General features: G+C 41.4%; 1 protein-coding gene across 1 annotated transcript in view; it reads right to left on the bottom strand.

The window, feature by feature from the left end:
- Positions 1–7,321: 7,321 nt before the first annotated feature.
- Positions 7,322–25,635, bottom strand: part of LOC140692911 (uncharacterized) — an 87,600-nt gene continuing 69,286 nt past the window's right edge. The window contains exon 15 of the mRNA XM_072957120.1: positions 7,322–7,507. The gene's annotated coding sequence lies outside the window, so the exon portion shown is untranslated. The remainder of the gene's footprint in view (positions 7,508–25,635) is intronic.

Here is a 25,635-nt window from a genome sequence, read left to right as displayed (position 1 = left end):
TAACTAGATATTGTAAATACTACAAAGATATTTAAATTGCAATAAAAATTGTTCATATATTAGTATAAAGATATATACACAATCAATGCAGATTAGGAAAGGAGTAGATATTTACTAAAAATCCACTGCACATCCAGTCTTTTACAAGCATATCCTGGAATATAAGCTCTATTATCCAGGGTCCCCCACCCCCAATCTCACTGCGGAGTCCCTTAGTAATCAACTACCAAGGCACCAGCATAGAACCATGAGATCACTAGTTTAGGTATAAATGAGAGTATTAGCTCATTCAATTCTAAAACAGAAACCTTAAAATAAATACTGAACTTACTTACAGATAAACAAATTTGGACACAAAAAAGTACAGTTTCTCCCCAAATTCACAAAGATAATAACTGGTAAAGGCAAGATTTGAACTCATCTGCCTTGAATATAAAGCTAAGTTGGAAATCCCCTTCAACTGTGGAGGACCAGCAGCACAGCCTGTCACCCTATCTTTGTTCAGATCTGGCTTTAGACAGCCTGAGACAGCACCCCTTCCTATGGAACTCGAGGGCAAACAATAACAATAAGGATTTTATATTCAGTAGTTTCTTAGGTCTCAATTATATAAAGTGTCAGCAGGTCAGCAGAAAACTCTGGGAAATATGAGTGGGTCCAGAGCTTTTTGCTGATAAGAAACTCAATCTATCAGGACAGAGTGACCTTCCCATGAGAGGCCTCATGGACATAAACTAAAGGCAACTGAGCAATGAAAACTAGCAAGAACATGGAACTCAAGCAAGAAGGATCCCTACCATCCCCTGCCCAGTTGCCTCTTCACCTTTGTGGACAAGACGGCAGAAGGTCCATGTTCTTGTCCAAGTTACAACATCATGGATTCTCACCCATATAATATTACGACTCTATGCTGTCTTAAGTCCTTTCCAACTAAAATATGATGACACCAATATCTCAGCGGAATGTCTATGTCTCCACTTTCTCTCTTCTATTAGGAGACTATATCTATGGCCACAAAGCCGAAATTCAATTAAAAACACCATGCACGAAGCCTGGTGAAAGTCTGTGTAAGAGACATTGTTCTCAAGCTCAGTGAGTGAAAACTCAGAAAAAGTGGTCCTTATCCCTCTGCAAGTGGAAGGTAGCCTGATTGTGTGTGTGTATGTGTGCACACGTGTGTGTGTAAATCAAATACAATGTATTGTGGGATGTGCACAGATTTTTTTTATGTTACTCTCATTTCATGAGGATGAGCCAACCTTTAAAGTAATTTGAATCTACTATTCTGAGAGAGTCTCAGGATCTTTTGGTGGAGGATGGGAAAGGGGAAAGGAAAGGAGGAAAGAAGTAAATGAAGCAAAGCTGTAAGTATACTGCTAGGGAAAGGCAAGACATTAATTTTGTTCCTACTTGCATCACACACAAATTAGGGACTGGCTTTCCCACATGTCTTGTCAAGCACTGAGTTGCAGAAGAACAGGTGACAGCCCATTTCTCACTGAGCTTGTGACTGTACGTGGCATCTTATAGACACTAATTATTTAACCTGATCAAACAATCTAGCAGCAGGCTGTAATTCTCCTATTTTGAGAGATAAGAAAACAGGAAGTGAAAGAGGGTATATAGCTTGACCAAAGTCAGAGGACAAGTAAACTAAAGAAGATGAATTCAAACTCAGATCTGAATGCAGAGTCTGATCTTCCCACTCCGAGGGCTGGAAATTCCTTAACACACAGGGTCCCCAGCTCCTCTGCTTTGTTCCTGGCACCAAGCATTTCCCATGGCGATATTCTCCAGTTCTCAGACACAGCGCTCTGTGCAGCCAATAACCTCCATTCGACCTTGATCATCTACCTGTCACGCCCACCAGGCTTCACCAGGCAAGAAAGCTGGCTTTCAACTGCATACAAAGCCACCCGTTTTATCCTGGACTCTTCAGCGGCTTTTCCAGCGTAAACGCAGCCATGAAAGTGCTCACAGTTTGTACATGAGCCACACTACCTCTCTCCATCTCTGTCCCCACCTATACTACTTTGCTATGACCATTTTGAGAATCTTGGAAACAAATTTTTAAAAACAGAAAAGAAAGGATTCTGTAACAAGTACTTAATACTTACAATTTTAAATGAGAAGTTACAAAGTGAGTATTTACAAACCGAATCTGCCTTCCTAGGTGTCAGTTTTAACAGTTAAAATATACAATAGCAAAAAATTCTGACTTAAATAATTAACAAAAACATCAACAATAATCTGGAATAAACTCAAAAATAATGCCCATGTTGTACATGGTGGAAGTACAGGACTGTACTGTGGGGTAAAGTAAGAGGTGTGAAAGTAGAGACATCAACATTTTGTATGGAGGAAAGCAGTTTTGTAAAAATGTACGTTCTCCTAAAGATAATTCAAAAGTACTAAAAAATCCCACGACAGCACTTCTTTTTTTTTTAACTTGAAAAATTATATTAGAATTCTTCACGAATAATAAAGTCATAATACTAACCAAGAAAATTTGGGATCGAAAAGAGAATCAAAAAATCGCACTGTCAGATATTAAATAAATGTTTACAATATGTAAGATATAGTGCTAGTGTAAGAAAGTAAGATTGATAAAAATAAACCATGAGCTCAAAAAGAGACTCTAGTGTACATAAGTATTCTTTACAGGTGGGATTTCAAGTTAAAAAGCAAAGTAGGAATTCAATAATTGTCTTGGGACAATCAGAGAATCCCCTGGAAAAAACAAATTCTATTCCAGTCATAATGACCGCAAGAAAAATTACAGAATGTGATGTGAATATTAGAAAGTACTAATAACAGCGAATATAATTCTTTGCTCATATTAATTCAACTTCTCTTCACTATAACAAGTACCATCATCATCTCAATCTTAGAGATTAAAAAAACCTACAGAAGAAATTTATACCATTATAAGAAAGTATTTCTAAGAATAATATCAGGAATAAAACCCAAAAAGAAGACATTTACAATCTTAAGATTATTTTGGGCCACAACAAAAATGAACCTACTGAACAAAATGAAAGGCAAAATATGACAAGGAAAAGCTCTCTGATACATGTTGATGAAGACAAGGGGTTAATGTTCATAATATACATAGAGCTGTCACAAAGCAACAAGAAGCTGCCTCACTTAAATGTGTGCAAAGGACAAAAGAGATCATTCACTTTTTAAAAGTCAGATGGCTAATGAGTGAAAAATGCTCAATACCTCACTGGTCATCAAGTGCAAATTAAAACAATGAAAAAGTACTTTTGCTCATCATATTGGCACATATTTTTAAAAGATATTCTAGCTAGTGTCCATCTTTGAGAGAACAAACTGTGAGCGATCTTTTGGAGGATGACATGTCAATGGATATGTAAACTCTGAAAAACGTGTGTACACACAGGCTGAACTCCACATTTTGGAATCGTTTCATTTAGAAAAATTCAGTTCAAAAAGATGTACTTATCAGAGCATTTACACAGCACTGTTTACAATGGTGAGAAGAAAAGCTGAAGTGAAATCATATCCAGCGATAGAGAATTGGTTACATAAGTTATTCTACATCTTTTCATGCCCCACAGGAGAAGGAATTTCTTGATTCACTTGAAAGGAGCCTGTGATTTATGTAGTTGTCACATCCAAGGACTAAATTTCCAGAAAACTTAACGAAAATAATACTCATACAAGATCACAGGAATGTTTGTATAAGAAGTATGCCAGTCAAACACCCTTTCTGACAGTGGAAAATGGAGAAAACTTAAGTGTCCACCATCAAGACAATGATGCGGTAAATCACGGTGAGCTGTGGGCACTAAAGTTCCGGTGTTTCGGCGTGGTCCAAGGCCTTGTCCACAGTACGCTCCCACGAAAGGTGTCCTTACACAAGAGACCAAACCTGCATATCAGGAAAACCCTCTACTCTATCTGAAAGGACCGGGTGAGTCTGGAGAGAGAGGACGTCTGTGATATATACCTGAGTGAATAAACCGAGCTGCAGAAAACATATAGTATGGCCTTATTTTTCAATAAAGCATATATACACACACATAGACATAGATTTCTCATATACGTGTATGTATGTGTTTATTTATATGACATAGGCATAAAGGTCATGAAATATATACTCCACATTGTCAGCAGTTTTTACTCTCAGGAAAAAAGGGGAAGGGATGTAGGGGACTTTCGGTACCACAACAGATCTCTTTTCAGAATTTCAGTTAAGTATACTTGGAATTTAAAAGTTTATTTAAGTCCAAAGTAAAATGGACGAGGACTCCACAAGACAGAATGCTATACTAGTCATTAAAAATCATGCCAGGGGAGATAGAATATTGTAGAAAAATGTGTAATAAGCCGAATGGAAAATGGAGGTCTCCACACAGTATACAGGCACACATTGCTCGCTGGTTTTTATGACAGAGGTAATACACACTGATGAAAAGAACAGAAAATAGATGTTAATGTGTTAATTATTATCTCTGAGTACTGGCACCAGGATAGATCCATTTGACCCTTTTTTCATACATTTATATTAAATACACACTATTTTTCATCTGAAAAATGCATTTTTAGATGTCTAGTACCACACATTGGAAAATTACACGAGTACTTACAGAAACAAATAACTAGGAGACACCGCAGCAGCGTCACAAAGTGTAGAAAGGGCGATCCTGAATAACACCGCGCAGTTACATAAGGACCCACAAAGTGAGAGCACCTGCTGTAACAGGGCGCGGCCCCCTTCCATTTGTCAGATGTGTCTTCAGGGCTGAGGCAGTTCTGAGCACGGCCAGTGTCAGTGCTGGTGTCTGGATGGATGCCACTGGAGGTGAGGGCACCTGCAAGCCGAGAGGAAGAACAGAAATCATCCTCTGCTTTTTCTGTCTTGTTTCTTTGTTACTTTTAAAGAGAGGCGGAAATAAGATAAACTGGATCTTTCCTACTGAAATTTCAGTAATGAAACCATTTCTAAAGTGATCACAACTTATATTCTGCCTATGACTGTCTTTTCAACAAAGCATCATATTTATAAAATGTTAATTAACTCAGTTAATTAACTCCCTGTTGAAACATTCTAGTAAAGAGCATGAACTGCAGTATGTAAAAGAACCACACCTGCAGTGACTAGCTCAGCTGTCTTGACGGCAGTGCAGTCAGCCCCCACCATCCCGTGGCCCTGAGCTCCTGATGCTGGTAAGAGAGCGCGCTGCTGCCTCAGATGGAAAGAAAAGGTGAAAGCATTTTCTGAAAACTACAGCACTGACAAAACATAGCTGATAAATCCCAGGCTCCTTTGAGGCTGTCATTTTCCGTTTCTGGCCAACACCCGTCAATGAGCAGAACCACCACATTCCCGAGTCATGGGACTCACGTGGGCAGCAGTTTTGGAGAAATTTCCAGGTATAGAATGTAAACCAACTATACATAAAACTCTGAAAAAGAAAAGATGCAATAATCTGATTTTGGAAGACACTAAAATATTCTCCTAAGCCTTAGTACTTGGAAAGGCTAGGCTTCTACTAAGCCACTTATTTATTTCACAGCCAATGAGCATCTCCCACAAACCCTGTTTCCCTGTGTCTGCTGGGAGCTTCAGGCACATTGATGTTGTCTATCTTATAAGTCACAAGGCAGAGGCGTGTGTCTCACGCTGGCAACTCTCACACAGGCTCAACTCCTAGCCTCACTGTATGAACTTGGCCCCATTTTCTCACCTGTTTATTTGGTACCTGTTCTTCTGTAAGCTGCCTGAAATGCTTATTGAAACAAGTCAGAAGAATGAGTGGGTAGAGAAATGGACAGATGGACAGGTGAGAGATGGGCAGAAAAACAGAGAGTCTCCAAGAGAAGGGGATCAATCAAAATTACCTATGCAAAACCCTCTTCTAGTCAGGGAAGGAAACCACCACGGAGAAGTGTGAAGAGGCAGGTTGCTTAGGACTGTTTCCTGGATTCCATGAAAAGTCACACCAAGAGATGAGAGGGTAGAACTATAAATAATAAAAGAAAAAATCATGCATGTTTGAAAAATATATCTACATTATGTACTTTCTAAAGAATAGAGTCAAATTAGCAAGGCCCAATAACACAATCCTTGGGTATATACAGAAGTGAGAATCCCATCTCCAATCTGCAAGGCATCCCTTTGGAGCACTGAGAGTCTACACGGTGCAGTCATAAAGCCATCACCGCAAAAGCGATGCTATCCTGCACTTACGAGGAAAGAGCAGCTGTGCTCGGTCTGCCTACACGTGTCTTTTACACCCCTCAGCACCTCTACGGGGGAGGGACGCCTAGCGAGCCCCATCTCTGCAGGACAGAAAACAAGTCCAAGAGAGGCTAAGCCGACCTACCAATTCTCCATCTCACAGGACTTGTCACTCCAGACCAGGACTCGAACTCGGACCCACGTTTGTAACCACAGTACTACCGTATTTTATGTGCTTTTTGTGTGTATAATACATTTGTTTCTGGCATGAAAGGGTATTTAATAAATGATCGGTTGTCTTGTCTATCTCATTAGTTCACAATCTTTATATTTTTGAATTGTACTCTTCCCCTGGAGAAAGGAATGGAAAGAGCGGGGGTCAGAATGAGGTGGGGCTCCATTCTTTATCTGTTGCCTCATCTCATCCAAGTCCCCAAACAGGGAGAAAGAGCAAATGTTCTCTTCATCATTTAAAGAGAGGGCTCCAGTGACGGTGACTTACTCAACCCCAAAACCAAGTCTGGGGGAAGGGCACATGCAGCAACGAGAGCAGTATCACCTGTAGGAAGGCAAAAAGAGCTCAGGGGATGGCTCAATGGGTCAGCCTGATTTCATTTCAATCGATAATACAATAGCACACTCTAAAAAAACTAGAATGCAATGGATTTCCTCTTTCTTGACATCTAGCAAGTTTCCACATCTCACATGTAACATTATCACGAACTAGTGAAAGGAAGAGTCCACAGACAAGGAAAATCAATGCCACAGGCAGGCTGAAACACAGGCTGGAGGAAAGGAAGGGAAAGGGCATAGTAAAGAAGAGGGGAAATTCTGGGAAAAAGACATCATCACAAGGACTCTCAAGCATCATCCAGCAATCATATAATCATTCTTTCAAGAGAGAGTTACTTAGGTCCTATTTTGTGCAACATTGTACAGTGGGCGAAGCAAGAGCACAGCGTCCATGGTGGCAGCAAGCTGCGGAGCTCCAATACACTTCTGATCCCGGTACCTTGCACACTTGTCCTCAGTATAAAGGCAAAATATATAGTAAAATAATCCAATGTAAACTCTATGCAATGCTGAAAAAATTAAAGAATACCTAAATACCTGGACAGACACACCACGCACATTCCTGAATCAAATGACAGCATTCTTGGGATGGCAGTGCTCCCCAGAGCGATCCATATATTCAACGTGGACTCGATCACAATTCCAGTGGGTTCCTCTGCAGAAACTGACTATCTGCTGCTACAATTCATATGGGAATTCGAGGATCTCAGTAACCAAACCGTACTTGAAATAGAAGAACAGTTTGAGAGGACTTGTAATTCTCAATTTCAAACCTTACAACTGTATCTCCAGGTGAGATTAGAGGCCATTTTTAAGTTATAATTGTGTTTATCCTTATTTTCTAAATTCTGTACAACGAATATACCTGTTAGAATAAGAAATTTAAAAAGTAAGGTATCTTTTAAAACATGCAAACCTATTCATTCATTGGGAAAAAAATATTTTGACTATAAAGAAGTAAACAAATATCTAGTGAAAAAGGACTATTTAAAAACAAGAGTGCATTTACATTTTTTGTAAATTGGAAACGGAAAAGCACAAACACATCAAGTTTCTAGGGAGAGTGTTGCAACATATTAATTGTTATTTCCAAAATTCTAATTGAACAATGAAAACTCAAGAAAGAGAAAATCTTGATTGACAGCCAACTGCAAACACATGGAGAGCAAAGGCCTAGAAATCACAGTTCCTTTAACTCTGCTACTAACTCAATAGGAGAGGAAATTCCTCAGTGAGGGGACAGTGGAATCCCATGCATAAGACAGGATACACAGTACAAACTGCACTAGAATTGGGGGTGATTTCCATAGAAGAATTCTAAAGTTACAACATTGATGAAAAACTATAAAAACACTGACAGACAGATTAAAACACACAGTCATATATATTATATAAAAACATATGAAGTCTGCCCCCATGTTGCATAGAAATACAAACATATTTGTTCATTTATGGGCACTGATTACTTTATCCCAGGTAGAATATTTCAACTAAAATAGATAATCAATAATACACTCCTCTTGTCAAAACTAGTTGATAAGTTACTCTGCTATGTATGCATAATGTGTCTAAGATAGATTTAAAATTAGTGAAAAAGATTTTTGTATGGTTTCTTGAACCCTTCTCAAAACACCAAGCTTAATTTTAAAATAAATCTGAGCAGTATTTCTATATGATCTTTTCCCTTGTGAAATGAACAACACAGTCTGTTGTCAAAATTCTTTCCTTACAATGATTCACGAGCACCGTATACTCACAAAACTGCTGGACAGCAAGGCACTATCCAGACACTGTGACAAATCAAATGAAACACAAGGAAGACAGTGACCCTATTCTGCAGGGCTTATAATCTGTTCCAACACCGGGTTTTTATTTGATTTGTTTGATTGGTTAGAAAAATAAAATCACTCAAGTACATTCTTCTTTGAGCATTATGTAAATCATGACTCTCTTTTTAGTGTCATGAGCAGGAAAGACTTGAGTATGAATTGATTAGATCAACTAGGCACAATCATCGCTGGAGCCTGTGTAATAAATAAGTACATGAGATCTAAAATAAACCTACACAGATCTCTGCAAGGAAAATGAAGAGGTGAGTTCCCCAATGAGAAAACAAACAATCAAGAAATCAAAAAAGGAAAACTTTTTCATTAATGATTCCAGGCAGTAGTGGAGCATGGTGGTGAAGATCACAAATGCTGGGGACAAACATGAGGGTCTGAAATCCCACAGCACTGGGTAGCTGTGACACTGATATTTCAGTGAAATTTTCTGCACCTCAGTCTCCTATCCATAGACTGGGGACAGCCACAGCACCCATCTCCTAGAACAGTCTTAAGAATTAAGTTATTTTTTATATAAAAGTTTAAATAAAATACCTCAGATTTTAAATATTACCCCAAAAGCTCAAGGAACAAAGAAAACAGTGATAAATTGGAGTTCATCAAATGTTAAAAATTTGCTTCAAAGGACACCATCCAGAAGGTGAAAAAACATCAGAGAGGAGAAAATTTTTTCAAATTATTTATCTGATTAAGTATTTGTATCTTCAAATAAAAGAAAAAACTCCTACAACTCAACAAGAAAAAGAGAACTCAATTAAAATGTGTATAAAGTATCTGAAAATGTATTTTTCAAAGAAAATATACAAATGGCCAATAAGCACAATCAAACGATGTTCAATATCATTAGCTGTAAAAGAAATCAAGTCAAAACCACTAGGAGAAACCGCTTCACACTTACTACAATAGGTTATAATAAAAAAAATGTGTAACAAGCACTAATGAAGACACAGAGGAAGCGGAGCGCGCAGCCCTTGCTTTTGAGGATGTAACACAGGGTGGCCACTTTAGAAAACAGCCTGGCAGGTCCTCAGAGAGTTGAACATTTGGTTTATGAATGACCCAGCATTTCTGCTCTCTGGTCACACAAGTAAGAGAACTGAAAACAAATGTCCACATAAAAATTCCTACAGGAGTATTCACGGCGCCATTACTCTTCACAAACAAAAAGCAGACACAACACAAACGACTATCACCTGATGAATGGGTAAACAGTAGGGCCCAGATATACAGTAGAATATAATTCAGCAATAGCAAAGCATAGAGTACTGACCCAGGCCACAACCTGGAAATACATTGAAAAAGTTACTCAGTGTGAAAGAAGTCAGTCACAATAGACAGTTCCATTTACATGAAATAACTTGTTTTACATGAAATGTCCAGCACAGGCACATCCATAGAGAGAGAACAATGGCTGCCTGGGGCTGGGGGAGGATGAGGAAGATGGGAATGACTGCTTGTGCATACAGGGCTTCCTGTTGGGGGATGAAAATATTCTAAGATTGACTGCGATGCACAATTCTGGGCTTTGAGTAAAAACCGCTGCACATTTTAATGGGTGAATTGTATTAAAACTGTTAAGGACAAAAGCACCTAGGGCCAGAACCTTCAAATAGTAAATGCAAATTGCTAACTTTTATTACAGGAAGAAGAAACTGCCCTCAGCATGAAAGCAGGAGATCGGCAAATATGGGTTAACAGAATTGGACAAGAGCATTTCACTTGAAAGAGTTGCTGAGTGTACACGAAATATTCAGAAATAGGAAAATCAGCTTGACATCACGAAGAAGCATTCTGCTTCAAATGCAGATCAAGGATTCGGCAAGCCCAGCTGCTAGAAATAACCAGAGAAGAAACCTGGTTCTTACAACAAGCACCAGAGCCAACAAGGAAATGGTGGTGAGGAAAGCAGGCAGCCAAAAATCTGGAACAGTTTGCTACAAATAATTTCTCCACTGAAAATTCAAAAATAAAATGAAAGTGATGCAATGCTGAGCTGGCCTCACGTTAAAGGGCTTCCTCTGCTGCTCGACAGTTCTGTAACCCCGAATGAGAGACTCAGGAGAATCAGCATGGCTCCTGGCAGTCCCCAAGTGACTGCCCACCAGCACGTTTACCACCATCACATCTGCCAGGGTTGTATTGCAGAGAAGAGACCAACTTCTAAAAGGCACAGGAAATGTTTACCAGGGAAGAAAAGGCTGCTGTCAGTCCTGGGACAGAGGCAGTGTGAGCAGAGGCCAGAAGGCTGCAGGTGAACTGGAGCAGACCTGGGGCAGGAAGGGACCACGGAAGAGCAGATCTCAATTTTCTACTCTCTCTCCCTAGAGGTAGGAGAGATAAAGCCTGCATCCTTCTCACCTGGAACTGTGGGTTCTGGCTGGCAGAAGTCTTACGTACAGGGAATGAATACTCAAGACTCTGTGGAAAAAGTCACGAAAGAGAGAGGGCGTAGGGACCCAACTCCACGAGCCTCTCAAATGATCCCATATTTATTGTGTATAATCAAAGGAAAACGTCATTAACAGTTGTGTGATAGTAAGCAGGAACTTGGGGAAAGAAGGATGAGACAGAGATTGTAGAATCCACCATGAGTACAAAGGCTTAGTGTATCTTTAGGTAAGTCATGGGGTGAGGGGAATAAGATACATTCTTTAGACATGTGAATTACAAAGCAGACCACCAGACCAGCTAGGTCCTTGCTTGGGGGATAATAGAGTATCTAACTGCACACAAGCCCAGCCTTTATAGCTGTGGGCCTGGGTCATTGCTTTGCGATGAGCAGAGTGCTATCTAAAACATCATCTACGCAAGCAAAGCATTATCTCTGCTTTTTAAGGCAAGGAGACAGGAGTGAGGATGCACAGGCACTTGCTTGCAAAGCAGTTACTAAGCATACGTTTTCTTCTTAAATTTGACAGGCGGCTGGGGTCTGTTACAATTTGTTAACCCAATCATGGGCTCCCACATGGAACCATTATGGAGGACACCCTAAGGTGACAAATCCTGGCTCTGGGTCTTTTCCTGCCAGCTTCAGCCACTCTAGCAGAGTCTAGGCACATTCCTGAATAATGATCATACAGAACCACCCACACTGTTAACTCCTGGTGCTTGAAACTTAATTTTAGCTCTACACAACTTAACGTAGAAAAGTTTCAGAAATAAAAGATATTATATTTACTTTATATCTCATCATAGGACTGATTTTTCTGATTGCTCTAAGCTGCTTCTTCTTGGTAAAGCACCTAATTCTGCAGGTGAATTCAGTACTTTCTTTGGGCATAACTAGCCACTTTGGGCTCGCTAACTTCTATTGGTCAAATACCGATACACTTAATTGATTTCATTGTTCATCAATTTCAGCTGGGAGCAGAGGGAGTGTCACTCTGTTCCTCAGCCCACCCTCAACCCTTATCATCAGCAACTCAGGCCTCCGGAAACCAAAAAAAGCTTTTGTTTCCCTTCTACAGTTTCAACAAACCCAACAGGATACATAAGCCTGGAGAAAGAATTCAACACAAATGTTAAAACAAAAATCAATAAACCTGAAGCAACTCCATCTCCGAATCATGATACACAATGACATGAGATTAAGTGTGTCAGGCCCAAAGCATGGGTGAGCCTGACCACCTGATTTCTATTCTTCAAAGGAAGGAAAGTTTTCCTATTTTTTATTATCACTCTGTCATTGTTTCTGATTAAGCCAAAAACTAGTGTATGAAATAATTAAGCATTGAAATAACAGATTTTTGTTGTATCAATTACAGAAGGCATTCAGAGGTGTTAGGAAAAACCACCTCTGTAAAAAATGCAAAATTTCTTCCACTGTGAAGAACACGTATACAAAATGCAACAGAGAATTCAAGCTCTTGTGGAGAGGAGCAAAAGCCACAGAATCAAAGCAAAGTCATTACTATGAGTCAACTCAAAATTCACTGGACAATCATGTTCAATGCATTCAATGAAATTTAAAGGCATACTGCAAACCATACACTTAATGATCTGCAGGCTAGAGGAAGAATTTCTCTCTTTAACAGACAAGAGTAATCAATAGGGTGCCCCACCAAACAAGGACCAAAGAACAATCAGGTTTTTAACAGTTCTGATATATCAGCATTTTCTAAAGATCAAAATCCAGAAATTTTAAACATTGATTCACACCACAATGAAACAAGCACTTAAAAAAAAAGAAAAGAAAATAAGCACATAGAACATGTACATAGATCAATGAGAATTTCTTGAGACGCTGGAAGAAACAGGCTATAGTCTTTTACTTGAGAAATAAAACTACTTTTAAAGATAAATGCTAAAACACATTTCATCATTCATGTTGCCTTGAAAAATCTGAGGCACTTGTATCTGATTAGAAAAGCAATTCTGAGTAATAGTGTGTTACAATTCAGAGCCAGTTTGCTTTAGAAGAAAAGAGAAAAGAAAAGCTACCGTTTCTCATATACTGCACAAAGTGTGAAGTGTCTCCCTGCCTCTTTCTCCTCCCGTTTTCTAAGCTCATGCTTCCCAACCCTTCTGAAACAAGTATGAGAACCTCTTATTCCCGCCAATATGCCAAATGACAAAAGAAAATCAATTTATTTGTGTAAGTATATGCTTAAACCTTGAACTGGAAGAGAAAGATATCAGAAGTCTATATGGAACTTATTTCTACATTCCTGAAATCACACACACAAACGTTCACACAGACACAGACACAGACACAGACACATACCCCCTGGATTACTGGGAAATTCACAAACTTAGGATTTCCATCTTCTAGAAGATAACTTTGTAGTTAGTTTAAAATACAAAACTGTCAGCTTTGGAAAGCCTTGATCACCTGCTAAACCATCCAAATATCAAAGAGACCCAATTAGCCTTCTCGGTAGAATGAAATTTGCCATGATGGCAAAACATACCCTAAAAAGTCCTGGATCTAAGTCTCGTGTTTATCACTAGCTATGATCGTTTTTAAGCACATTAACAGATTCAGAAACGTATGTCTCAACAGCATTTATTCTTATCGAAATAGTATACGTGTTCATTTGCCTATACAGAGACCAGGTCCCATCATGGAGTTTAAGAGCTATTTTGTGTATTGCAATATTTATTTTTAAGTGCAGAAAAGGAGGGTGGGTATTACTCAGTTGTAGAGCACCTGCATAGCATGCACAATGTCCTGGCTTCAGTCCCCAGTACCTCAAAAAAAAAAAAAATAAATAAAATAAGGGCATATTTAAAAATGAGTAAAGTTATAAAAAAATGCAGACTAAAAACCACTGCAATCTAGGAGACACAATTACAATAAAAAAAAACAAGAGTTTCTATCAATTATTGGCTATTTGCCAATCGCAGAGACAACCAGAAATCACACCTGATAACCATCACGTGTGATTCTCAGCAACCCTACTAAGTAGACACGGATGGGAAACCAGGCTCTGCAGATGAGGAGACGGAGCTCAGAGGAGCCGGGGACGCTGACCGTCCTGCTTCCCGTGACACCACATCAGCCCAGGGCAAGCGCTGACGGAGCTGCAATGAGGGGACACCCAGCTGCATGGAACCTTGGGGCACTGGGGAGTCCCAGAAAACACTAAAAACTGTTCAGTGAAAAACCAGCTCAAATATAATACACTGTGCCACATTCTTTAAACAGGGAACATGAGTGAGACCTTTTTGATGCCTCCGTGTCCTTTCTGCCATCGTCTGTTACTTGCCCTCACAGCGTGACCAGTGATGAACTGGACCCCATATGAAGCGCACTCAGATGGCAGAGCATTTGAAGCTGTTTTATGAAGTTTGTAAGACTCTGTCTGTGCCTCACACAGGCGGTCATCCATCACTTCTCACCGGTGTGGATGTACCACCTGAAATCACTCCTTTCTGCTTTTTAAAATCCCTTCATCTACTCCAGACTTTTCAATAGCAAAGAAGCAGCTAAACCACAGACAGTGGACAGCTTTTCACCAAATTTCTTGAACAGCCCATCGGACTACCTGGAAGCCCTTTACTTTTATTAAACCCACTTCCAGGTACTTCATCATTTTCGGATTGGTGGACTTGGCCTCTGACTGAGCTACTCAGAGAGCTCCCAGCCTCACATCCGTGAGAGGACCCTGCTGTTGGGAGAAATCAGTGAGAAAGGCGTACATCCCCCAGTCATGTCTGCATGGCTAGAAGTGCCACAACGTGCTAAAAATTTATACCATCATAACCCCTGGGCTCCCATGGACTGGTTTCACATTAACCAAACTCATGAGACACTGATGCAAGAAAACCAGAAATTTAACTTATTAATGTAACAGAAGATGTGAAACTATGAACCAGACTGCAATATCAGAGTTCAACCATGAGTATATGTTCTCCTCCACGGCCCAAACACGGGCAGGCAGTCACATGGCAAGTGTGGACAGAAGCAGAGCAGGAAGGATTTCTAGATGAATTCAATGGACTAAATTTCTGTTATACCAACAGATCTGCTGCCTGGAAAACAATTAATTCTAATCACGGTGCACTCTTCGTGGACAGTTGCCGAGACACGACTGTGAGCACCTGTGTAACTCTCCTTTCCCTGTCCTTTCTGGGCTAATTGATGCACAGACGTACAGAAATCGAGGGATGCAGATACATCTAAACACCCAAAGCCCATTCTGGGAGCCACAATACCATACAGCCAGGGTTAAAATACTTGCTCTGCCACTTACTAGTTCTGTGACCTTGGTCAACTTACCCTCTGTGTGCCTCAATTTCCACACTGTGAAACTGGGATAACAATCAAACCTTCCTTACTCGCTTGTTGAGAAGATTGAAGGATTCATTTCTGTAAAACGCTCAGAAAAGAATGTAGCACATTTTGGGTGCTCAAAAAATGTCAAATTAATATTACAGTGGTTTACAAGTCTCCTTCCTAATCATCTTCTGTGTTTCCTGGCTAGACTAATACCCAAAGGAAATTCTTATTTCTCCTTTTATAAACTCATGGGATGAACCCTTCTGTTCCATCCCACCACCTGTTTAAACTGATGGAAGGGATACCTCCTCCCCACTCCTCTGGGCCATGCAGAGTGCTACTCCCTTCACAGCCCTGACCCCTGGCCCACAGCTAGCCCTCCTCACATTAACAGATTGAGTTGTGATTCCGTGGAGACAAGCAGGGCATGTGAAACCCTTCCTTTCCCTCCAGTGTTGACTACCCTAGGGAAGCACCCTGGATGCTCAGCTCCATTGCAGAACAGCCCTGTGCATGATGGGGCTCATTCTCTCAAGGGAAGGCTTGCTGTGGCCCAGAGATACCTGGGACAGGGTGAGTCTCTACTTCTGGGACACAGTATCATGACACTCATTTATCCACAGCCCTGAAGTTCATGGAGAACGTGGCTTCATCAGTAACAAAGAAGACATTTATCGCCTGCCTACTCTTTTGTGTCATCTCTCAGTTGGCTGCTGGAGACAACATGTGTATAAGTATTGGTTCCCCTTAGGCCCCAACATATATGAAGTAACAAAAATTTCTGTGGCTTAACGTTGGTCCAGGGCGACTGTGTAACAGTTCTGACTCTGCTGATGCTAAATTATGGGTGTAGGAATTATGGAACCTCCTCAAATATCTTTCATCATAAAATCAGCTTTTCTTATTTTCTTGTTTCTTTGTAATTACCAAAGACTATAAAATGATGGCTGCACACAAAACAGCAGCTAAAGTTTATGAGCTCTCTTGACATACCCACTGTGGTAAACATGTTACATAATTACTAATTCTCACAATTCTACAAAGCAGATATGAGTGTCCCCTTCTCACAGACGAGGGGAAAACTCAGAACGAGCTGACTCAGGATCACATGGTTCAGTGTCAGCACGTGCAGGCAAACCCAAGTCAAGAAACTACACCCCATCATATATGTACCAAATCAACTCCCACCAATTAACACACAGCGGCGGGGTCAATACTCAGGGAACTCAACACACTTTTCAGCTTTATGGTGCTCCAGAGGCAGCTTCTAGCTGTTTTAAAATATCCCGGCTCACTGGTTTCTAACACTAGAAGAAAAGCCCGATTTTGCCATTGTTTGCACAGCAAGTCTGAAATGTTCACAGCGAGATAAAAGAATAAAACTATGATATAAGCAGAAAAAATTTTCCAGGTAGAAAGACATAATGGACGTTGTGCTATTCTGAAGCATTAAGCAAAGGAATCAAAATAAAATCACATTGTTTAAGCCTTATTTTACAAACAGAAAAATTAAGACTGTAAAAAGTTGCAACAGCGCCACCTATGGCTAAAAAGACCTTCCAGGTTGCCGGGAAACATGCAACACAAAAATTGACTGTAAGATGAGAAACGAGAATCAGATAACTAGAAGCTTATGTAGCATATACTGCACTTTGCTTCGGGGGGATGGAGGGGTATTCAGTATTTAATCTGATATTGCTAATACTCCTAAATATAAACAAAAGACATAGGCTCATGGAAGCTCATCTTAGAAGAGGAAAGAATCCAGTCCAGCCACTTCATTTTACACCAGGGGAGACTGAGACCTGAGATCTGTCCTCCTGGCAATCAGCAGCAAAGCTCTCCTAGGTCTCATGTCTTGCACTGTAGTAAAAACCAACAGAACTGTACTACGCCTATATTCATAAAAGTCACGTCTGTATTTTTCCAACAGTAGGTAATCTAAGTATCTTGCAAAATACTTCTCAAAGAGCCAGGAAATCATAGAAGGGTATTGAAATACAAAAACATTTATTTACATATTAAAACAGCATGAGCTTTATTCTCTCTATTAAAAAAGTGACATGTCAAATCAAAATTTTGAAATTTTAAAACCTGAAGAGTGCAGAAAAAAATCAAAATTTTCTTTAGTCACAAAAGAGAGAAGCTTATTCCCTGATAATAATCAATGTGGATTTTTCTAAACTTAATGGTTCTGGTCAGAATCCCGAGAAATTAAATGTCTGATGGATGGTTACACGGCAACATGAATTCTGAGCTTACATTCTGTGTAAATAATCTTCAAGGTCGTCTGCTTAAGGCAATTTAAGTAGTCCCTGTCTCACTAGAATGACACAGATTTCATTAAAGCTTCATACTGCACTTAAAAAAAAAATCCTAGTTACTTGAAGCCATATTAATGTATATCATATATACACATATTGAATATGCATCAGAAATAAGCTACCCTTTTTAGTATTCAGAGTTGATACTTCTAAACTATCAGTCACTGTGAAAGCACATTTTTATTAAGCACCTCTACGGTGCTTTGTATACAAGGCGTCCAGCTCTCACAGTCAGACAAGGTAAACCATATTACTCAAATTTCACAAATGACGAAATATACTTAAGCCATGTAAACAACTAAGATATTCATCATCAGGAAAGAAAAGAGTAAGGATTTTACTTACAATACTCACTGACAAAGTTTTCTTTCATACTAAGACTACATAAAACAAATTCAGTGTTTGGAAATTTTTCAGTAAATAAGCACCACTAGAAAAAACAAGTAACATCATTAGCAACAGTTGGACTTTCAAAGACCACTTCTCTCTTGCACAATAGTTATTTTAAATGTTTTGTTTTTAGTTCTCACAAAGCACTAAATTAAAAAACTATTTCCTTTACAGTCATTACCTGAGAATAAAACATTTGTGAAAATGTACAATTTTAATTTATGCCACTCTGCCTCTCATTCTCACTGGTGTCTCTCCTTTGAAGACCTCATCAGGCTGAGATAGCTAAAATCGGTCATTTATGGGCTCACAGGAGTTCGGGAAAACACTCAACGGGAAGCTGATTAGAGGAGCAATTGAGAATTCATCCTGTGCAGCCTGGATTCCAGCATCGAGCTAGCCACTGCCAGCTGCGTGTCATTTGGGGCAAGCTGACCCATCTCTCAATCCCTCAGCTACAAAAAAGGAGACACTGATACCTACAATCAAACACTTGCTATGAAGTAAAATATGAGCAAAGCATTTTAGCCTCAGTTAGGCGTCCACTCACAGCGAGTTTGGTCATTATGATGATGAGGATGGCTGTTAACAAATTAAGCTCGACCAAACAGGAGAAATCACCTTAAAGGAGAAACATTTTAAGTCCATGAGTATTTCCTTTTGGGTGGACTGTAGAATATTCTATAGATTTTTTTTTAATAAACCAAATTTTGTCCATTAATTGTAGATTTACAGGTTCATGGACAAGTCTCCAGAAAAATAATTAGAGGCCTCTAACCTCTGAAAATTAAGATGTAAATTTAAAAAAAAAATCAGGGAAGAGATTATACCTCATTTGGGAGAGTATGTGCTTAGAATGCATGAGGCCCTCAATTCAGTCCCCAGTAACTCCATCTAAAAACTTTGTTTTTTAAGAAATAGAGAATTAAAGCAAAAGGATGGAGGAATACGGAAATTTTTAGAGACTCATCTCAGATTTAAGATAGGGAAGAAACCATCCAATTCTCAGAAGAAATCTTGAGGACTATGTAAACTGGATCTGAGATGTCTAGTCTTTTAACATTATTCATGAAATCATATTACCAAGTCTTAAAACTACCTGATAACCCACAGTGGTGATACTGATCATAACAGCTACCATCACGTATCGAGCTCCGGCTAGGACTGCTCTGTTCTGACATCTCTACCCCTAAGGCCTCACCAGGCGGAGAGCACTAAATTCGGTCATTTATGAGCATCTCGTGTAAGTCCTCCATTTGTGCTTCTCACTCTCCCCTCACCAGCTCCTCTGAGGGAAGCACTGTTATCATCTTCCCCACCCGCAGATAAGGCCACTGAGGCACAGACACTAAACCCGTTCCAGGCCACATTGGAATTAAAGGACGTCTGTATTTCTGCTGTTTTGCTTTTGACAAAGGAATCTGAGATATCAATTCAAAGCAGACTGTTAAATAATCAAGTCTGTCAGGTCTTCACCTCAAAGAGCAGATACTATAAATTCCTGATGTAGGATGAGGCTGCCGTCACAAACTGACTCAGCTTGAAATTAATATCCAAGATGAAGCAGCGGATACACGTAAATATTCACGATTGTCAAGTCTGCCCACGGGTCTGGGCCCTTCACTGCCTGAAAGGGGGTGAAATCCCCACCCGTGTCTGGGAGGGAAGCGCGGCTCTTCCCGGGCTCACCCAGGCTTCATAGGCTATTTACCCCCACAGACTAGCCTCAACGGTTAAAAGCTCTCAAGATTTTTACACCAGGCAAAACTGAAAGACATTTCTGTAGATGGAGCACTTTCTCAGGCTTAAATTTTTTTGCCTACACTCAGCCAGAGGGAGAAAAGAAACAGGACTCTACAAAGTCCTGACCCTCACCACTCACAGGAGTAGAATGACCACAGCAGAAGATGGCCCTTCACATTGCAGGATGTGAACAAAATAAAGATGCCCCAACAACAGGCACTCCCAGACACAGCGCTCAGCAGTCTTCTGCACAATCACGGTTGTGCAGCCCTCAACACCTTCTATTTCCAGAACACTTCATCAGCCCAAAAGAATCCCCCTATCACTAGCATTCACTCCGTAATCCCCCTCCACCCAGCCCCTTCCAACCATCACCTGCTCTCTGCCTCTGCATGTGCCTTTTCTGGGCTTTTCAGATCACTGAAATCAACAATATCTGGCCGTTTGTGTCTGCTTCCTTTCAATTAACATGCTGTTAGCAAGGCTTGTATATTTTGAAGTGGCATCAGCATCTCTTTATTTTTTATTTTTTTTGGAAACGTTAAAGATTATTAGAAGGTGGTAAGTACTATCAAAAAGAGTAGAGTGGAGCATAAGTGATTGTGTTTCAAAGGGAAAAGTGTGGGTTGAACAGTCAGGGTGGACTTCCCAAAACAGGTGGCATTTTTCATTTTCCTCTTTTTTTTTTTCTTTTTTATTCACTCTTACGTGTGAATAATGTTCCACTACATGGAGATACTACATTCTGTTCATCCATTCAGCAGCTATGTATGGACGAGGTCCAGAAGAATGAGTGTAAGGGGTGACTAGCATGGATGGCATTTAAGCAAAGGGCAAAATGTGTTTTCAAAAAAAAGCCAACAAACAGAGGCGCAAGGAAATTCAGTGCGTTTCTGAGCAAAGTGCTTGCTTGCTTCGGCAGGACTACCGTGCAGGGCTGGGGCGGATATTGGCAGGAATCACGGTGAGGGAGTCACCTGAGAAGACATCCCACTGCAAGCAGCTCAGCCAATCCTCCTCCCTCATCCTGTATTGTTAGAGCAATGTTTCTAGGTTACTCTTATTTCAATTAATAGCATTTAACTGCACGTCTGATCATCACCATCAGACCACATTACCTCCAAGTCACAGAAAATCATTCACTGACCGGAGCAGCACCAGGACATAATGGTGATGGATTAGGGAGTCCTGCAGCATTCCAGCCTGCAGGCACAAACCCCACATGTGCCCTGGTGATGTCCAGAAAATAAAATGCATGGAAATATCTCACTGCTGGAACACGACATCTGCCCTCAAATTTCCCGAAAATCATGCTGGCAAAGCACTACTCAACCTTCTCAGTACAAAAAAAAAAAAAAGCTAAGAAGGCAAATTTAGGCTCTTCCATTGAAAACCAGCAGCCACCACTGCCAGTATTTGAGCTGGAATGCTCCTGACTTTGAAAACCACTGCGCAGTTACTTTTCAAACGTGAAACTCATATATATATACCACGTAGATGATATTGCAGTAGGATTTTTCTTTTCAAAATTTCCAGTTGCAAAATTAGCACAAGAAAGTTTATGTTTAGGCTTTAAAAAAAATCAATTATCCTCCATTTTCTTAATTTTGAACTTATTATTATTTTATAAATGGAGCTATGGTGCGTATTTAAAACCTTTTGATTTCTGAAAACAAGACGTTTATGACCTCACTATTTCAGAGCAAACTTTAACGATTCTTTGAGAGGTGGGGCCTGGGGTGCTCACTAACAGCTCTTTAAATACTGACAAGGATGTGCTATTAAGTAATACAAAGGCTCTAAGTCCACATTAGCTCAGAAAGCAAAGAAACCACACCAAAGACTTCCTTAAATATTTTATATATTCCTATTCTTTTGAATATTAAAGCTCTTAAAACATATGATTTTTTTTGAAAAAGACAACAGCTGTAATAATTTTCCTCTCACCAAGAAAGCAATCTTTATCAGGAATAAAAACCCCTATGGAAATCGAAATGACAGGACGTTTCTAGCTAAGTGAACATCCAGATCTGAACACAAACCTAAATCCTATCAGATCTCACTCGAAGGAGCTCTACAAAGGCCTGGGCAACCCTGGAGATTAGCTCTTTTGTTCCAAATGTTGGCTGAGCTAAGATAATCACACTAGGCATGGAAAGAGAGAAGAGGAATGTCCCCCTGGCAGCCTCCATCAGTTTTCTTCCAGCCACAAGGTGCCTCTAGGGCAGCCCCGCTAACAAGTCCCCCATAAGAAAAGCCGGCATCCACACTGCCCCTGCCGTCCCCAAGTAGCCCCGAAGCCCATATCCCAGCCTGTGAATGGTCTTCAAATGATCCCCCAGTTGGTGGCACCCTCCACCTCTTCCCCGCTACACACACACACAAAGCCACGACAGCCTTCCCAAAGCACAAATTTGATTACATCAACCCCACTTCAAACAGTTCAGAGGCTCCCTGGTAGAGTTCTAGCCCCACCCCAGACCCTGCTCGCCCAGCCTCATCTCAGTACATAGGTCCCCAGTGACCTCAGGAGCCCCCTGACCTGCTCCTACTTCCCACTTGCCTCCAGGTTCATTTTGACTGTTTCCCAAGGAAGCCTTCCCTCCCTCCAACCTCCACAATTTGTTCCTCTCTTCCTAGAACATTCTAGGCTAAGTCAACTTCTGACAATGCTAAGCTCTCAAGAAGCAAATACATTTTGCTTATTTATGTGGCTACATTCTCTCCCCTAGACTCACTGAAGTGCACGTGTTATGAATAAATGAATGACGGGTTGGATCTCAAAGGGACAGACATACCTGCTCTCGCCCGTCCCGACCCTTTTGTCTGTAGTATATCAGAAGCAAAACCAGAAGTACCTTTCCTGAGGGTCACTTCTGTTGACACCCTTCACTGCCTACTGTGTCAGTTCTAGTAAAACTCAACTTCTTCCAAAGCCCTACACCCCGGACTCTCTCCAGTGTCCTCCCCAGCAGGGGCTCCCTCCACCCTGGACCGCACAGGGCACTCTCCCCGGGTCCCCACGCCAAAAGCCTCCAGGCCTCTGCCCGGGCTGCCCCTGCGATCTGAGACACATTCTTGACTCCTTCTCCTGGCTGACTCTTACTCTGTCCTCACAACTGAATGTACAGCCCATTTCTTCCAGGAAGTCCTCTCTGATAATGTCCTTTAGGTCTTGTCTGGGCTCTATCTATAGCAGCAGTACATGGTGACCAACTGGGTGTTTGCCCGCTCCTTTGAGACCACGAACACTTGGGAACCACGTGGGAAGGAGTGAGAGATTACAAGACAGGTGGGGGAAGCAAAAAGCAGAAATCACAGCCCAAGTCCCAAATTCAAGGATACTTTCTCAGAAAAAGGTATAAACTATTTCACACGTGTGCAATTTGGCTACTATTTTTGTGGCTTGTGGACAGCAAGAACTTGGTGTTCTAGCCCAAAACCCAGGTTACATGCAAAGAAATGTATATATTCTTATCCAAAGGAAACCAGAGCTGCTCAACAACAGTTTTCATTTAGAACTGAAAGGAAATTTGATAAAGGCAATCTCTCTCTCTCTCTTCTTTCTTTTCTGGAATCATATAATTTTAGAAGTATTTGCGTGACTAACAGACGTCTACAGCCCGTGATTCTGCACTGAAGTGTTTGGGGCTGAGGAAGCCCAGATTACATTCACTCTGTAAATGTAATCACACCAACACACTGATAGGTGCCGTGAGTGGTGGAGCTGATGTTCCAAAGCAGGCAACATTATTCTGTAAGAGAACTCTAAATAGAAAGTAAGAAATGCAATGTCCTGTACTCAATTTCATTTGCTATATGGGCCATTAACTGATAGTATATTTTGACTAATGAAACCCAAAAATAAATTGTCAACGTCGATTTTCTTCATCTGACCGTTTTATGCTAACATCGGATATTAAACTCTCACTCCATATGGAAAGCTCAGGCCTATGCTGCAGCACAGATACATCCCGAGGAAGAAAGCCGACCAAGGGAGAACTGGAGAGTTTCCCTTCAGAAGCTGCAAAGTCTGGTTTTGCACCTGTACACCATTTGCAACCACGTCATCATCAAAGGAGTTAGACGTTACCTCTCTGGGGCGAAAATCACTGCGTGCTTCAGAACCATCAAAGAATGCTGAGCTTTGTGAACCAGTCCAGAGGCGCTTAAATCATACTTTTTCTGAAAGGCTCCAAAACTGACCCACTTCACCATTCCAGGTATAACAGGGAAGTACTGGAAACAGTAGAGAGAACATGCCCTTGAATTCTGACAAGGCCCTGCTTGAATCCTGCTACATCATTTACTAGTCACTAAATGGACCAATTCTTTAACCCCTCTGAGAAGGCTTTCCAATCCCCAAAAGGGGGCTGTCAGCGCCCACCTGGGAGGCATGGATGTGAATGCAACACGCAAGTAGGGCGGCCGACTGGTACCTGACACGGGGCCTGGCTAGTTTCCCTCGGCTGCCCTTTTCCCCCTTTAAACTTGCACTGTTCCCCCGGTAACGATCAAGCCCCCGGAACAGACTGCCCATATCTTCTGTGTATCCCTGGATACATGCCTTACCCTTAGGAGGCCAGAAAAACAACTGCCTCCTCCCAAGTCACTAACAATGTTCTTAAGAGTCTGGGTATTTTTAACTCTATTTTTCAGGGAGACTATTCCAGAATTTTGCAAGCACCATTCTCCAGGTTGGCTCCCCTCCCAGTGCCCATCCCTTCTCACCTCAGATCCTCTGTCTGACTGCCTTCTGTTCATGGGAAAGTGAGTCCGGTAAGGTGGGGCTCCCTAGACCTCCCTCCCTCCCTCACAGGTGATTGTGACTAACTTCTCCCCATTCCTCACTGCAACTCTAGCATCTGAGGAGTCTACCCTCCCGTACCCTGCAGACTCTGCACCTTCCCAAGACGCACACGTGGCCACGACCCTCCCTTCAGATTTCTTCCTGGCTGGCCCTGCCCAGCCCCTGGCCCCTTAAGGATAACTGGCATTGCTTTGAAAATGGCAAACGTCACTGACTGACACACCAAAGCTGTATGGTCTGGGCTTTCCTCCAACCAAGACACAGCCCTGCCACCCCTCAGCCTCAGTCTGCAGCTCTCGAGATGATCTAATTCACATGCAAGGCTGTGAACACCAGCTAAGAATGACGACTCCCAACGTGTATCTCTAGTCCGGCTCCTTCACCTGAGCCCCAGGCTCATCGACCCGAGTGCCTCTTTGAAGTCCTAATTTGGATGACAAATGGCATCTTAAAAATGCCTCATGTCCACCATTTACTCTAGAATTCCATTCCTGGCAGGTATCTCCCAGACTCCCCATTTTAGTAACAGCCCCAGCACCCACCGAGGTGTCTGAGGTCACATTCAATTTCCACTGTTCCCTCCCCCAGGCCCTGCCCTGGAATCAGTCCTGTTATTTCCATCAATAAGCCCATCTCAACTGTAGTTCTGTAGGGACCATGGCCGGAAACACACAAGCTCACAGCATGGTGCACTAACAGTCCTCCGTAGGGTGCTCCCTGGAGGGGGAGGCATCTCCTGCCGCTGTTCACCTCAGAAGGCAGTGGATTCTCACACAGGATGTCCAGGAGAAGGGACTCAAGGTTCTCCCATGGTCTGAGCTTTGAAGGGCCCGAGGTCTGGGGGAGCTCCTAATTAGCAGACACACTTGCCAATGAGCAGATGAGGATGGGGGAATCCACGCAAGGCTGTTATCACTTCAACTCATGGGCTCTCAGGAGCCACAGGAAAGGCCTGTGTCCAGTGTACAGCCCAGCCATCACAGATCCCAGCCTGCATTTGCCAACCCGGACAGCCTAGA

This window comes from Vicugna pacos, unplaced genomic scaffold, assembly GCF_048564905.1.
Source record: "Vicugna pacos unplaced genomic scaffold, VicPac4 scaffold_19, whole genome shotgun sequence".
Taxonomy (NCBI): domain Eukaryota; kingdom Metazoa; phylum Chordata; class Mammalia; order Artiodactyla; family Camelidae; genus Vicugna; species Vicugna pacos.
The sequence above is the reverse complement of the archived record's forward strand: the minus strand, read 5'-3'. Positions and strand labels throughout refer to the sequence as shown.